A 15,153-nucleotide genomic window follows, 5' to 3' on the forward strand; every position below is an offset into this window, starting at 1 on the left:
CTCTTATTTTCTTTTTAATCAGTAGAGGCCGAGTGAACTGTGAGCAAGGGGGCAGAGCTACATGGGACCCAGAGGGGCTGCTGTGCTGTCAGAGAGGAAGAGAGAGATGAAGCTACTGCAGATCCCCAGCTGATTGTGAGGTGCCGGGTTGAAGGGTGATGTGATCACCCTTCTCCCTCGCTGCCGCTGGGGACCGCATCTAGGCTTCCTCCATCGAGGGCACGCGGCGCAGCAGTGGGCAGCATGTAATGAGTTTGTCTGACTCATACTGCTGCCTGTTGTGGACACCTCCGTCCATACGGACTTGTGTACATGCCCAGCACAGAGGTGACAGTGTTGGTGGAAGTGCTGCCCGGCTCTGACCCTGCAGGCCTCCCTGATCTGGCTGCGGCCGCTGCTGCTGCGGCCTGAAACCCCTGCCGGTCCCCTCCATAGACTTCTGCCTGGCCAGCACTGAGGTACTAGGGGTAGCCCAGCTGCGGGAAGGGTATGTCTCTGGCTTTCTCTCCGGCAGGGGAAGGTGACCGCGGCGGAGGAAGCGTTGCCCAACTCAGACACTGCAAGCCTCCCCGATCCAGCTGCGGCCACAGCTGATGCTGCCAGAACCCCCTGCTGCTCTCCTTTGTTGACTGCCGCATGGCCAGTGCTGAAGTACTGGGGGTAAGCCAGCTACGGGAAGAGTGTCTCTGCCTCTGGCTCTCTCTCTCTGGCAGGGGAAGGAAGGGCTGATTATCTGGCACAACAGGGAGGGCTGGGCTGCAGGAACACAGCACTGGAAGAAACAGGAGGCCGAACTCATGACCAAAAAGTGAGCGGTGCCGTGATCAGCCCCCTGGTCTTTCCCTCTCTCTGGGTGCAGAGCTGTATTCTATAGAGAGAGCTGGGATGGGAAGAAGGGGAACGGCACCTGACACACACATACACGCGCAGCACCTGACACACACACATATTCACGTGCAGCACCTGACACACACACACGTAGCATCAGACACAATAAAATAAACATGCAGCACCTGACACACACACATATACACGCAGCACCTGACACACACACATATACACGTAGCACCTGACACATACATATACACGCAGCACCTTACTCACACACATGTACACACGCAGCACCTTACTCACACACATGTACACGTGCAGCACCTGACGCACACACATGTACACGCGCAGCACCTGACGCACACACATGTACACGCGCAGCACCTGACGCACACACATGTACACGCGTAGCACCTGACGCACACACATGTACACGCGCAGCACCTGACGCACACACATGTACACGCGCAGCACCTGACGCACACACATGTACACGCGCAGCACCTGACGCACACACATGTACACGCGCAGCACCTGATGCACACACATGTACACGCGCAGCACCTGACGCACACACATGTACACGCGCATCACCTGACGCACACACATGTACACGCGCAGCACCTGACGCAGACTCATGTACACGTGCAGCACCTGACGCACACTCGTGTACACGCTCAGCACCTGACGCACACTCGTGTGCACGCGCAGAACCTGACGCACACTCGTGTACACGTGCAGCACCTGACACACACACATATACACGTGCGGCACCTGACACACACACGTAGCATCAGACACAATAAAATAAACATGCAGCACCTGACACACACATACACGTGCGGCACCTGACACACACACGCGTAGCATCAGACACAATAAGATAAACATGCAGCACCTGACACACATATACACACGCAGCACCTGACACACACATATACACGTGCAGCACCTGACACACACACACGTAGCATCAGACACAATAAAATAAACATGCAGCACCTGACACACATATACACATGCGGCACCTGACACACACACATATACACGCAGCACCTGACACATACATATACACGCACACCATCAGACACACTAATATACACACGCAGCACCTGACACACACATACACACGCAGCACCTTACTCACACACACATGTACACGTGCAGCACCTGACACACACACACATGTACACGCGCAGCACCTGACGCACACTCGTGAACACGCACAGCACCTGACGCACACTCGAGTACACGCGTAGCACCTGACGCACACTCGTGTACACGTGCAGCACCTGACGCACACTCGTGTACACGCGCAGCACCTGACGCACACTCGTGTACACGCGCAGCACCTGACGCACACTCGTGTACACGCGCAGCACCTGACGCACACTCGTGTACACGCGCAGCACCTGACGCACACTCGTGTACACGCGCAGCACCTGACGCACACTCGTGTACACGCGCAGCACCTGAAGCACACTCGTGTACACGCGCAGCACCTGACGCACACTCGTGTACACGCGCAGCACCTGACGCACACTCATGTACACGCGCAGCACCTGACGCACACTCATGTACACGCGCAGCACCTGACGCACGCAGCACCTGACACAGACATACGTATTCATGCACAGCACCAGACATACACTTGTACACACGCAGAGCACCTGATACACACACATATACACCCGCAACACCTGACACGCACACACACACACACAGGACCTGACACACACATACACAGGCAGCACCTGACACCACGCACTCACACGTACAAGCAATGCATTTCACACCTACCTCCAGCCTCAGTCACAGGCTGCTGCCGCCTACCCCCCTCCCTGCATCAGCTGCAAAGGCAGCAAAATATTTTGACCAAAGTCTAAAGGCCCATACACATTAAACAATGTCGATCTGTGAGCGACATCGTCTAATGTTTCCCCCTCCCGAGCCGGCGGCCGACTGTACACACTGAGCGATATGACCGCTCATATCGCTCAGTGACGTCACGCCCCCGCCAGCCCTGCATGAAGGTCGTGGACGACAGTCCACATCCTTCATGCATGCCCTACCGACAGCAACGATCGTTGACGACCCGCGGGGCCGCGCATTCGTTCGTCGCTGGCAGCATACACACTTAACGATAAAACGAGCAACGTCGCTCAAGGAGGGGGAAAATGAGCGACGTCGCTCATTAAATCATTAAGTGTGTACGGACTTTAAACAATTCGTTTTGGTAAATAAAATAATTTTGCACAGAATAGTGATGTTATACGAACATTTTCATTAAACATTTAAAAAATCAAATGTTTATTCTTACAGTGAAATTTTACATTTCTGAATAAAAAAAATAAATTTAAAAAAAGCGATGAAATTCCATAGACAAAAAACCTTACGGTTTCACATGTCCCATTAAGGCTTCTTAAACATGATCGAAATTTCAGAAACCTGTTGTAACTCTTCCACTCAAACTCCAAAAAGCAATGAAATTCCGATCATTAAGGCTGACGCCTTAATGGACGTGTTCCTTGCGCAATACAGATATGGTATGCCATCACAGCCTGTGGGTAAGTGCAGATTCAACACTCTCACAGAGTGACATTGCTGTCACTCACACAATGGTGGAGCTGCTAATTCACAGATTTGTGTGCTCATTGGAATACACACATGCAGTCTATGCAACTGAAGGTCTGAGCGGAAGACAAAGCTGCTCGGATGAGGTAAGAGTGTTGTTGGTTGGAGGGAGGAGACAGCATTGTGGATGGGGGAACAAAAGTGTGTGGCTAGAGGGAAGACTAAGCAGCACTAATGGGGGGGACAAAGAAACACAGGGGATAATTCAGACTGCAGCGATCGCAGTCTGAATTAGTTTGTGGGGTGCGAATGCACAATGGCTGCACTGTGCGTGCGTACCCGGGAGCGCAGTGGGGGGAGGGGAGGGCCTGACATGCGGGGCGGACTAGCCCTGTGCTGGGCGTCACATTGCATGTCAGAGTAAATGATTGTAGATGTGCTAAATTTGGCACATCTACAATCAACTGAGCAGCACTGAGCAGCACAGAGAGAAGGAAACGGTGGTACAGACAAGGCACAGGTGTGGAAAGGCAGATGGTACAGATAAATTAGTACAGACTAGCACAGATGGGAGAACACAGCAGTAGGGATTGGGGAAGACAGAGCAGCATGGGGGTGTAGGGGAAGTAAGTGCAGATGCATAGACCGTAGATGTGGTATTATAGTTTTAGCAATTAACCAAGATGTTTGAGGGAGCTAAATGTGTATTCTAAATGAGATGGATGTATGGAGTTAGAAGGATGTTGTAACAAGGTGGGATTGTTGTGGTGACTGAATGGGATGGTTGTGAGGACTGTGTGGGATGGGAGCACCACATAACTGCTCAGACCTTCAGTTGCATAGACTGCATGGGGTAAATTTACTAAGGTCCCGATTTTGACCGAGATGCCGTTTTTTCTTCAAAGTGTCATCTCGGTCATTTACTAAACTCAAATCACGGCAGAGATGAGGGCATTCGTATTTTTTTGAAAGTAGTTGTAAAAAAATACGAATGAATACACCATCGGTCAGAAAATGCCAGCAAATTAGTAGAACTCGGTCATTTACTAAAAAGTGCAAATCTCCAAAGAGGAAAACACTGCCGTGAAAAATGACAAATCGCAAAAAAGTGCTAAAAAAAAGCAGACCTGCTTTTTTGAGCCGTGATTGCATAGGCATGCAGGGATCCATGAGATCCGTGCATGTCTATCAGTGGGAAGGGGTGGGAAAGTTGATTTTTTCACAAAAAAAAAATGCGTGGGGTCCCCCCTCCAAAGCATAACCAGCCTCGGGCTCTTTGAGCCGATCCTGGTTGCTGAAATATGGGAAAAAAAATGACAGGGGTTCCCCCATATTTAAGCAACCAGCATCGGGCTCTGTGCCTGGTCCTGTTTCCAAAAATACGGGGGACAAAAAGAGTAGGGGTCCCCCGTATTTTTAAAACCAGCACCGGGCTCCACTAGCTGGACAGATAATGCCACAGCCGGGGGTCACTTTTATATAGTGCCCTGCGGCCGTGGCATCAAAAATCCAACTAGTCACCCCTGGCCGGGGTACCCTGGGGGAGTGGGGACCCCTTCAATCAAGGGGTCCCCCCCCCAGCCACCCAAGGGCCAGGGGTGAAGCCCGAGGCTGTCCCTCCCCATCCAATGGGCTGCGGATGGGGGGGCTGATAGCCTTTGATGTAAATGAAAAGATATTGTTTTTAGTAGCAGTACTACAAGTCCCAGCAAGCCTCCCCGCATGCTGGTACTTGGAGAAACACAAGTACCAGCATGCGGCGGAAAAACTGGCCCGCTGGTACCTGTAGTACTACCACTAAAAAAATACCCAAAAAAACACAAGACACACACACCTTGAAAGTATAATTTTATTACATACATACACACAAACATACATACATACATACTTACCTATGTTCCCACGCAGGTCGGTCCACTTGTCCAGTAGAATCCAAGGGTACCTGTTGAATAAATTATACTCACGAGATCCAGGGGCCCAGGGTCCTCGTCGCATCCATTTATAATCCAGGTACTTGAATAAAAAAACAAAACGCAGAGCCGAGCCACGAACTGAAAGGGGACCCATGTTTTCACATGGGTCACCTTTCCCCGAATGCCAGAAACCCACTCTGACTTCTGTCTAAGTGGGTTTCTTCAGCCAATCAGGGAGCGCTACGTTGTAGCACTCTCCTGATCAGCTGTGTGCTCCTGTCCTCACTGACAGGCGGCACACGGCAGTGTTACAATGTAGCGCCTATGCGCTACATTGTAACCAATGCTGGGAACTTTCTGCTCAGCGGTGACGTCACTTTAGGTCAACCGCAGGGCAGAAAGTTCCCAGCATTGGTTACAATGTAGCGCATAGGCGCTACATTGTAACACTGCCGCGTGCTGCCTGTCAGTCAGGACAGGAGCACACAGCTGATCAGGAGAGTGCTACAACGTGGCGCTCCCTGATTGGCTGAAGAAACCCACTTAGACAGAAGTCAGAGTGGGTTTCTGGCATTCGGGGAAAGGTGACCCATGTGAAAACATGGGTCCCCTTTCAGTTCGTGGCTCGGCTCTGCGTTTTGTTTTTTTATTCAAGTACCTGGATTATAAATGGATGCGACGAGGACCCTGGGCCCCTGGATCTCGTGAGTATAATTTATTCAACAGGTACCCTTGGATTCTACTGGACAAGTGGACCGACCTGCGTGGGAACATAGGTAAGTATGTATGTATGTTTGTGTGTATGTATGTAATAAAATTATACTTTCAAGGTGTGTGTGTCTTGTGTTTTTTTGGGTATTTTTTTAGTAGTAGTACTACAGGTACCAGCGGGCCCGTTTTTCCGCCGCATGCTGGTACTTGTGGTTCTCCAAGTACCAGCATGTGGGGGAGGCTTGCTGGGACTTGTAGTACTGCTACTAAAAACAATATCTTTTCATTTACATCAAAGGCTATCAGCCCCCCCATCCGCAGCCCATTGGATGGGGGGGGGACAGCCTCGGGCTTCACCCCTGGCCCTTGGGTGGCTGGGGGGGGGACCCCTTGATTGAAGGGGTCCCCACTCCCCCAGGGTACCCCGGCCAGGGGTGACTAGTTGGATTTTTGATGCCACGGCCGCAGGGCACTATATAAAAGTGACCCCCGGCTGTGGCATTATCTGTCCAGCTAGTGGAGCCCGGTGCTGGTTTTAAAAATACGGGGGACCCCTACTCTTTTTGTCCCCCGTATTTTTGGAACCAGGACCAGGCGCAGAGCCCGATGCTGGTTGCTTAAATATGGGGTGTAACGGATGCAGCTGCAGCTGGCTCTTGAGGAGTACTTTTTGCCAGCCTGTTTCTGGATTCAGTGCGTAAGTGTAAAGAGACAGGACAGAACTTGGTTATCACCTATACAGCATGCTGCCTGGATTCACAATAGAACTGGACATCACATATTATTGTGAAACATTATCCCCCTGTTATATGTGTTTGTGCTTATCAGGGAATAATATGTCTAGCCTGATATTTTGTACAGAATGCATATGAAGATGTATATATATGAATGTATTGGTTGTTGTATTATAGTTTGTAAAATAATGTGTGTGTCCCCTCCCCCCCATGTGACTGCTTTGATAACCTGTTTGTTTGCTGTTGGAGATACAGCCAGTCTCAGATGTCAGTCCATGCACCCCCCTCATTCTTCCCCAGACAATGGATTCCAGGCCACACAATCAGATTAATTAAGGTTCATTTAATTAACATTTATTGTGTGCTAGAGGACATGCCTGGGCATGTTGAAGTAGGTCTGTCTGAGGGTGTTCTGTGGTCAGCCCCTTTAATGTAACCCACCCAATACAGAGCCAGAAGGTGTCGCCTTATGGTAGGACATAGAAAGGTTTGAGGATAACAGAGGTTTTTGAAACAGAGGGTGCATGGAAGTTCCTGGCCTGAGAGGAGTGATGAGTTTGGCTTCTGAAAGCTACTGGTAAGATAGTGCTGCCAGTGTGCTGAGGCCTAGAAGCATTGTTGGAATCCACTGGTTTCAAGAGACTACTGGACGTGCACTGAGGGTGAGATCTACACAGAAGGACACAGAGAGTGGATGTACCTTTGGAGTGGAGACACTGACTAGGCATTGCGGTGCCATCAGTGCAGGGCCGGTGCTAGGGTGTTCGGCGCCCCCCTGCAAACTATAATTTTGCGCCCTCCCTCCATCACGTAATAAAGGGCCAGTGGTCTCACATGTAAGGGGTGTGGCCACACAATAGTGACCCCAATTCAAATGATGCCACACAGTAGCACAATCCTATTCACATTACACCCCACGTAATGCCCAGTTCATATTGCAGCACAAAGTAGTGTACCTTATTCACATTATGTTACACTGTAGTGCTCCTTAGTCACGTTAAGCTACACAGTAGTTCCTCATAGACAATTCCCACAGTAGTAGTTTCCCATACACATAATACCCACAGTAGTAGTGTCACACATAATGCCCACAGTAGTAGTGCCACGCATAATGCCCACAGTAGTAGTGCCACGCATAATACCCACAGTAGTGCCACATATAATGCCCACAGTAGTAGTGCAACACATAACACCCACAGTAGTAGCACCACGCATAATGCCCACAGAAGTGGTGCCCCTTACACATACAATTGTTGCCCCGCTCATTGCTGCCACGATGCACAGCAGTGGCGTGGCTATTGTGCCTGTGACTGTGTGCACGTGCATACATATGCGCACACATTAAAGGCTATGAAGCGAGCGCCTGGCCAGTTGCAGTGTGGCGCTTTCTCATCATGCCGTGATGCAGCATGCGCACGCATCTCGGCAATGATGAGCGTGGCTACATATGTATGTCCACAGGAGGGGGGCGGGGGGGGGGGGTCAGCAGGAAAGCAGCTACCTCCAATGGAGCAGTACACAGGATGGCAGGGAGGAACAGCCAGGACCAGCAGCGAGGGCAACTCCCAGCAGGACAGGACCACCAAAGAAGACGTGCGGAGCAAGGGACTGCAGAAGCCACGGCACCCGCTCCCTCCCTCAGATAGGAAGCAGGGTTCAGCACCAAGCCACGCCGCCCACAGCCGTCAGATGCACCAGGGATCCCAAGGGGGCAATGGGAGAGATCCTTAGCGCGGGGAAGCACACAGAGAGCCGCTGATAAGTCATGTCGGAGGGACCACCAGACGCTGAAAGACGCTCTTCCCGCTGCCGGCGCCGCTGCCTGTCATATAGTGACAGGTGCAGCGGCAGCCGGCAGCAACAATTGGGTAGCATTGCAGGGACAGCACCTCCTCTGCCCGGCGCCGCCCTGCATTGCATACCAATGCTGAGCGGGTCGCGCCGGCACTGGCGGCAGGCAGAGCTGGCCCATGACCTGTAGTAATGATAGGAAGGTGACAGGCTGGATCGAGCACACAGGGAAGGGGTTCCAGCTGGATGGGGGAGAGGGAGATGCTGGTGCTGGTCCATTACATCACACACCCGCTCTCACTTGCCTCAGCCCGGGCTGCAGTATTTCCTGCTCTCATTCTCCATAGACTTCTGCAGATCTGCCATTGCTAGTCTGTATGTGCATCATTGGGCCCCTCCTAGTTAATATATGCATTAGTGTGCCTCCCCATCCTTTCCTACTCTGTATGTGTATTAGTGTGACCTCCTTCCTTCATATTCTGTGTGTGCATTAGTGGTCCCCCCTCCTAGTGTGTGTGTGCATTAGTGGTCCCCCCTCCTAGTGTGTGTGTGCATTAGTGCTCCCCCCTCCTAGTGTGTGTGTGCATTAGTGTGCCCCTCCCCCCCAGTCTTTATCTTTAATTTGTCCAGACTCCCCCATTTCCCCTTCTGTATAACGTGCAGCCTTCCCCGTCCCCTATAAGTTACCTGGGAGTGAGCGCAGTGTAGCAGCGCGGATCAGCTCCATAGATGCAGTGGCACTGGCAGCAACGTTCCCGGCAGCCCTGTATGTGCGCGCACCCAGGACAGTAGAGGCAGCCCAGTACCTCTAGTAACCGGACTGTGTAGTACCCAGCAGCGGCAGCCGTAGCTCCGGCGGTGGTAGCGTCTGCCTCCGGCGGGTTGCTTTCATCAGGCAGCTTCTAGATCTATAATATGCTGCCATCGCCCAGAGCCTGCTGCCGGCGCCGCTGCCTTTTCAAACCTAGACAGGCGCAATCTGCAGGCAGCAGGCATCAATTACGACAATGCAGGAAGAGCGCCTCTCCTGGCCGGCGCCTACCTGCTTTGCATACCTTTGCTGAGCGGGTAGCGCCGGCCCTGCATCAGTGGCAAAGGGCACTGTGTGAGCTGGTATCCCAGACCAGGGGACACAGAACTACTGCGGGCATGTGACATCAGGAGACTGTAATTCTAAACTACTGTGGGGACTTAGTAAGTAAGATACCATCCTGGCATGTAATAGTTACTGTTTTGTGTACTGCGTGTGTATTTTTACAATAAAGGGCATTTGCCACTTTACTAAACTGTTTACCTGAGTGATCACAGAATCCGTATCCTCACATGGGGGAACCCCTGTCATTTTTTTCCCCATATTTCTGCAACCAGGATCGGCTCAAAGAGCCCGAGGCTGGTTATGCATAGGAGGGGGGACCCCACGCAATTTTTTTTTATGATTTTACATTGTTTAATTTAAAAAAAAAAAAAATGAACCCCAGCACGGATCACACAGATCCGGCCGAGATTCATTGTAAAAAAAGTCGGCAGTGTTTTGCTAATCACTGCCGTAAAAATAAAAATAAAAACACGAATGACATCGACATCGGAAGAAAAGAAAAACCCGAATACGACAGCTTAGTAAATTAGTCGTAATAAATTCAAAAAGTTGCAGTTTTACACTTTCGATGTCATTCGTGATTGAACTTTGACCTTTTTCCGAAAATTACGAATGTTAGTAAATTTACCCCCATGTGTGTATTCCAATGAGCACACAAATCTGTGAATGAGCAGCTCCACCATTGTGTGAGTGACAGCAATGTCACTCTGTGAGAGTGCTGAATCTGCACTTACCCACAGGCTGTGATGGCATACCATATCTGTATTGCGCAAGGAACACGTCCATTAAGGCGTCAGCCTTAATGATCGGAATTTCATTGCTTTTTGGAGTTTGAGTGGAAGAGTTACAACAGGTTTCTGAAATTTCGATCATGTCTAAGAAGCCTTAATGGGACATGTGAAACCGTAAGGTTTTTTGTCTATGGAATATATATATATATATGTTATATGTTACAATACTGCCCATACTGTAGTTAAGCGACCATACAGAGCTGTACAGTATCTGTTGGTGATTTAGAGAAGGTCCATTGCTGTCCATCTGTCTGACTGCAGTGCTTCCCTGCATGCGACGGAGGCGTGCTGCTGCAATATCATCCCTCCCCCGCTGTTGCTGTCACTGTGATCAGTGTTGCCTGCAGTCATTTCTCCCCCCTAGCCGGCTCTGCAAGCCACTCATACCCTGATCTTGTCTGTGTGCTCTGTGCTGCCCCCTGAAAAGGCACCATCCACCACTCATACTGACATCACATGTCTTAGAGGGGGCGTCGCATCACTGCGTATGCAGCGCAAGGTGGGGCGGGCTAGTGAAGCCTTCCACTGCACAGCAATGTTTATGCTTATGGCAGCGTTTGGTCAGCCAGTGGCACAGTAGTGGGGTCAGTGTCACAGATTGCTGCCGGCAGGTAGGGCGGGTACTCGGACAGCAACTGGCTGGCTGCTGTTGCAGGGAAAAAAATTCCTGTCTACAGCAGCAGCACATCAGATGCTGAGGGACTATTTTGATGGGTGCTTGGAGCTGCAGCTCCATCCGCCCTATTGTTAATCCGGCCCTGGCTGTGCGATGCTTTCGCATGTCTGTATGAGGCGGGGTAGGGCCTGGCATGTGGGGCGGACTAGCCCTGTGCTGGGCGTCCCCCCGCATGTCAGATTTTGATCATAGATGTGTGTTTTTGCTATCATGATGTCTTTCTCATAGTTCTGATGAGTGGCTGGTCAGATAGACGGCAGCTTTCTGATGCAGGAGCGAGGCTTCAAGTAAGTATTGTGGGGGGGGGTATGTGTGTCTAAGGGGCACTACCACAGTGGGCACTACAATTGGGGACATTAGTACAGAGGGCACTATTACTGGGGGAAATACTAAAGGGGGCATTACCACTGGGGGCACTACTATAGGGGGCATTAGTACTGGGAGCACTACTAATGGGGGCAATACTACAGGGGGCATTACCACTGAGGGCATTAGTACTGGGAGCACTACTAATGGGGGCAATACTATAGAGGGCATTACCACTGGGGGCAGTACTACAGGAGGCATTACTACTGGGGGCACTACTATAGGGGGCAGTACTACAGGAGGCATTACTGCTGGGGGCAGTACTAATGAGGGAAATACTACCGGGTCATTACCACTGGGGGCACTTCAACAGGGGCATTACTATGAGGGTAGTACTACAGACGGTATTAATACTGGGGACATTACTGATGGTGGAATACTTCAAGGGGAATTACCACTGGGGATACTACTACAGGTGGCATTACTACCGAGGGAGGGAAACAACTACAGTGGGCATTACTACTGCCTGCACTACTAATGGGGGCATTGTGTAAGGGGCACTGCATAAGAGGCATTACTCCTGATGGCATGAGGGGCACTGCATAAAGGGCACCATTGGTATGGGCTGTGCATAAGGAGCACTACTACTACAATGGGGCATTGCATAATGGGCACAACTGCTGTGGGCATTGTACATAATGGGCACTACTGCTGTGGGCATTGTGCATAATGGGCACTACTGCTGTGGGCATTGTGTATAATGGGCACTATTGCTGTGGGCATTATGCATAAGGGGCACTACTGCTGTAGGCATTGTGTATAGTGGGCACTACTGCTGTGGGCATTGTACATAATGGGCACTACTGCTGTGGGCATTGTGCATAATGGGCACTACTGCTGTGGGCATTGTGCATAAGGGGCACTACTGCTGCGGGCATTGTGCATAAGGGGCACTACTGCTGTGGGGATTGTGCATAAGGGGCACTACTGCTGTAGGCATTGTGCATACGGGGTACTACTGCTGTGGGCATTGTGCATAATGGGCACTACTGCTGTAGGCATTGTGCATAAGGGGCACTACTGCTGCGGGCATTGTGCATAAGGGGCACTACTGCTGCGGGCATTGTGCATAAGGGGCACTACTGCTGCGGGCATTGTGCATAAGGGGCACTACTGCTGTAGGCATTGTGCATAAGGGGCACTACTGCTGTGGGCATTGTACATAAGGGGCACTACTGCTTTGGGCATTGTGCATAAGGGGCACTAATGTGTGCAGTCCCTTTATTTAGTAGGTGCTGAGGGGGGACGGGTGAGTCTCACCAGCTCTGCAGGACCACTTTAAGCACTGCTTATACCATTTTATATGCTCATTAATTTGATTTCTTTATTGTTTGAGGTATTAAAAAGATGCTGAATATTTACATAATAATCAATTGATGCATTTAATGCATATTATTAAGGTCCTACTTACGGTTCAATACACTGTGCCATCTCCACTTCCCAAATCTGTATATTACTGCAAAATATCTTTTTGGGTTTAATATCAAAGAAAACCAAAGAGAATGTTTAATTCAAAATACAAAACCAAAGGGGGTGCCGTGTACAAGGAACTGGAAGAAATGTCATATACCATGAATAATACAGTAATCAAATCAGAATTTGAAACAGCACAATCGCAGAAATTCCATTTGAGGTGTAAAGAATTGAAGAATAAAACAAAAAGAAGAAAAAAGTTAAGACACGGAAAGGGAAGAGGAGGTGTGAGAAGGGGAACATGTGACCAGGAAGGTAGGGGTATAAAGGGGCCGATTAAGACCTGATCACTGTTGTGCATTTTCACACAGCGGGCGATCAGGTCTGAAGTGCGCATGCGTATGCACCGCAATGTGCAGGCACAACGGGGAGCGCCGTGCAGCGATGGAATAGTGCAAAAATCCCATTGCACTGGTGAACACACGGAGATTGACAGGAAGAGGGTGTTTGTTGGTGGCAACTGATCGTTTTTTAGGAGTGTCCGGAAAAATGCAGGAGGGACCAGGCATTTGGAGGGAGGGTTCCTGACATAAGCTCATCATCAGCTGACATGACTCCGATCATCACTGCGGCTGAGTAAGTCCTGGGTTGTGCAGAGACTACACAAACTTCTGTTTGTGCAGCTCTCCTGCACATGTGATCGCACCCCTGCACAGCCAATTCCCCCTCCCCCTGTAGATGGCAACTACCTGATTGCAGGGATGCAAAAAACGCAACCTAGCGATCAGGTCTGAATTACCCCCTAAGACAGATTAGGGGGAAAATGGGAGTAATAGAGGGATGGACGAAGAGGAGGAAGTTGCACCACATCAGATGTACAGGTCTGATACTATCCAAAACTAGCTTCTTATGTGGGCTGTATCAAGAGCAAACAGAGTAGCTATACCGGAGGCAGATAAATAGATGCGTTGACATCTGTATGGACCCCATAACAAACATCATGAAGCCCATCACTTTAAATCACTATAAATTGTATTCGAGAACATTCCAAAAGCAGTGTCAGAGAGAGGGAGCAGTAGAACTAAGAACAGCATAATGGAGACCAAGGAGGGGATCAGGGTGAGGGTGTCCCAGAAGGTAGCTAAATCCTTAAAGTCCAGCTAAAGAAACTTCATATCTCTAAAAGTTTTGTATTTACCATCTGCCAATGTTACTATATCATCCATATCCATGAAGAAATCTACTTTAGCAAACCAATCTGAAACCATCGGTGGAGAAGAGTAACTGTGATGCCCCGGGATGACAGCCTTAGCTGCAATAATCAAGTGGCACAATAGGGATTTCTTGTATTTTGAGAAGGGTAGTGGGGACAGACAGAACAACCAAAAGACAGGATCAGGAAGAACCAGTTTCCCCAGTATGTTAGATAAAATTTGGATGACTGCACTCCAAAAGAAATGGAGGCTTGGGCGTTGCCACCATTGGTGAAATGAGGAGACAGTGGCATTAGAACAATGTCAGCACATGTTATGGAGACCAATCTCCATCTTTCTGAGGATACAGATGTGTCCTCATACTGTACATCTAGCCTCAATATGCCATACAGCAGGAGATACCTAGGAAACATAGAATTTGACGGTAGATAAGAACCACTTGGCCCATCTAGTCTTCCACTAAACGCGATGTGAGTGAGCTTAAAGTTTTCCATGCAATTCCACTAGTGTCAGAAGTCTTTTTGGACGTAATATATCTTATGCGATGTGACTAGGACGCACCAGGAGAATGTGCTTATTAATTTGAAAAGTGACACTTGTATATCTTTGTGCGACTGAGTCTTTAGATAAAGCACAGCAGAACTTGGCTGCTGCAATGCTGGACTTTGTTTACAGATTCAAACTCAGCCGTACACACATATTCAAGGGTTGCATATCAGATTAATCAGCACAGCCTCCTGGTGTGTCCTAGGAGCATCATATTGTGTCTAATGCACATTTTTGGCAAAAAAGACGCCTGAAGTTAGCAGAGTCTACCTGGACCTTGTGTGCCAAGAGGGACTATTTGGCATGACTGCTGCAAAGATGTATGAGGACTCATCTCTATCTCGGCACCTGCACCAACAGGACAGCAATCTGATTTGAGTCTGCACCACGCAGATAATAGGGGAACTAGCATGTGCTAAGCAAAATATCTTTCCCCACTTGTCTACTCCAAATTTCTCACAAATCTCTTAGTCACAGGTTTTGGTGAACTGTCGGTG

The sequence above is a fragment of the Pseudophryne corroboree genome, chromosome 4 (assembly GCF_028390025.1).
Source record: "Pseudophryne corroboree isolate aPseCor3 chromosome 4, aPseCor3.hap2, whole genome shotgun sequence".
In the NCBI taxonomy this organism is placed as follows: domain Eukaryota; kingdom Metazoa; phylum Chordata; class Amphibia; order Anura; family Myobatrachidae; genus Pseudophryne; species Pseudophryne corroboree.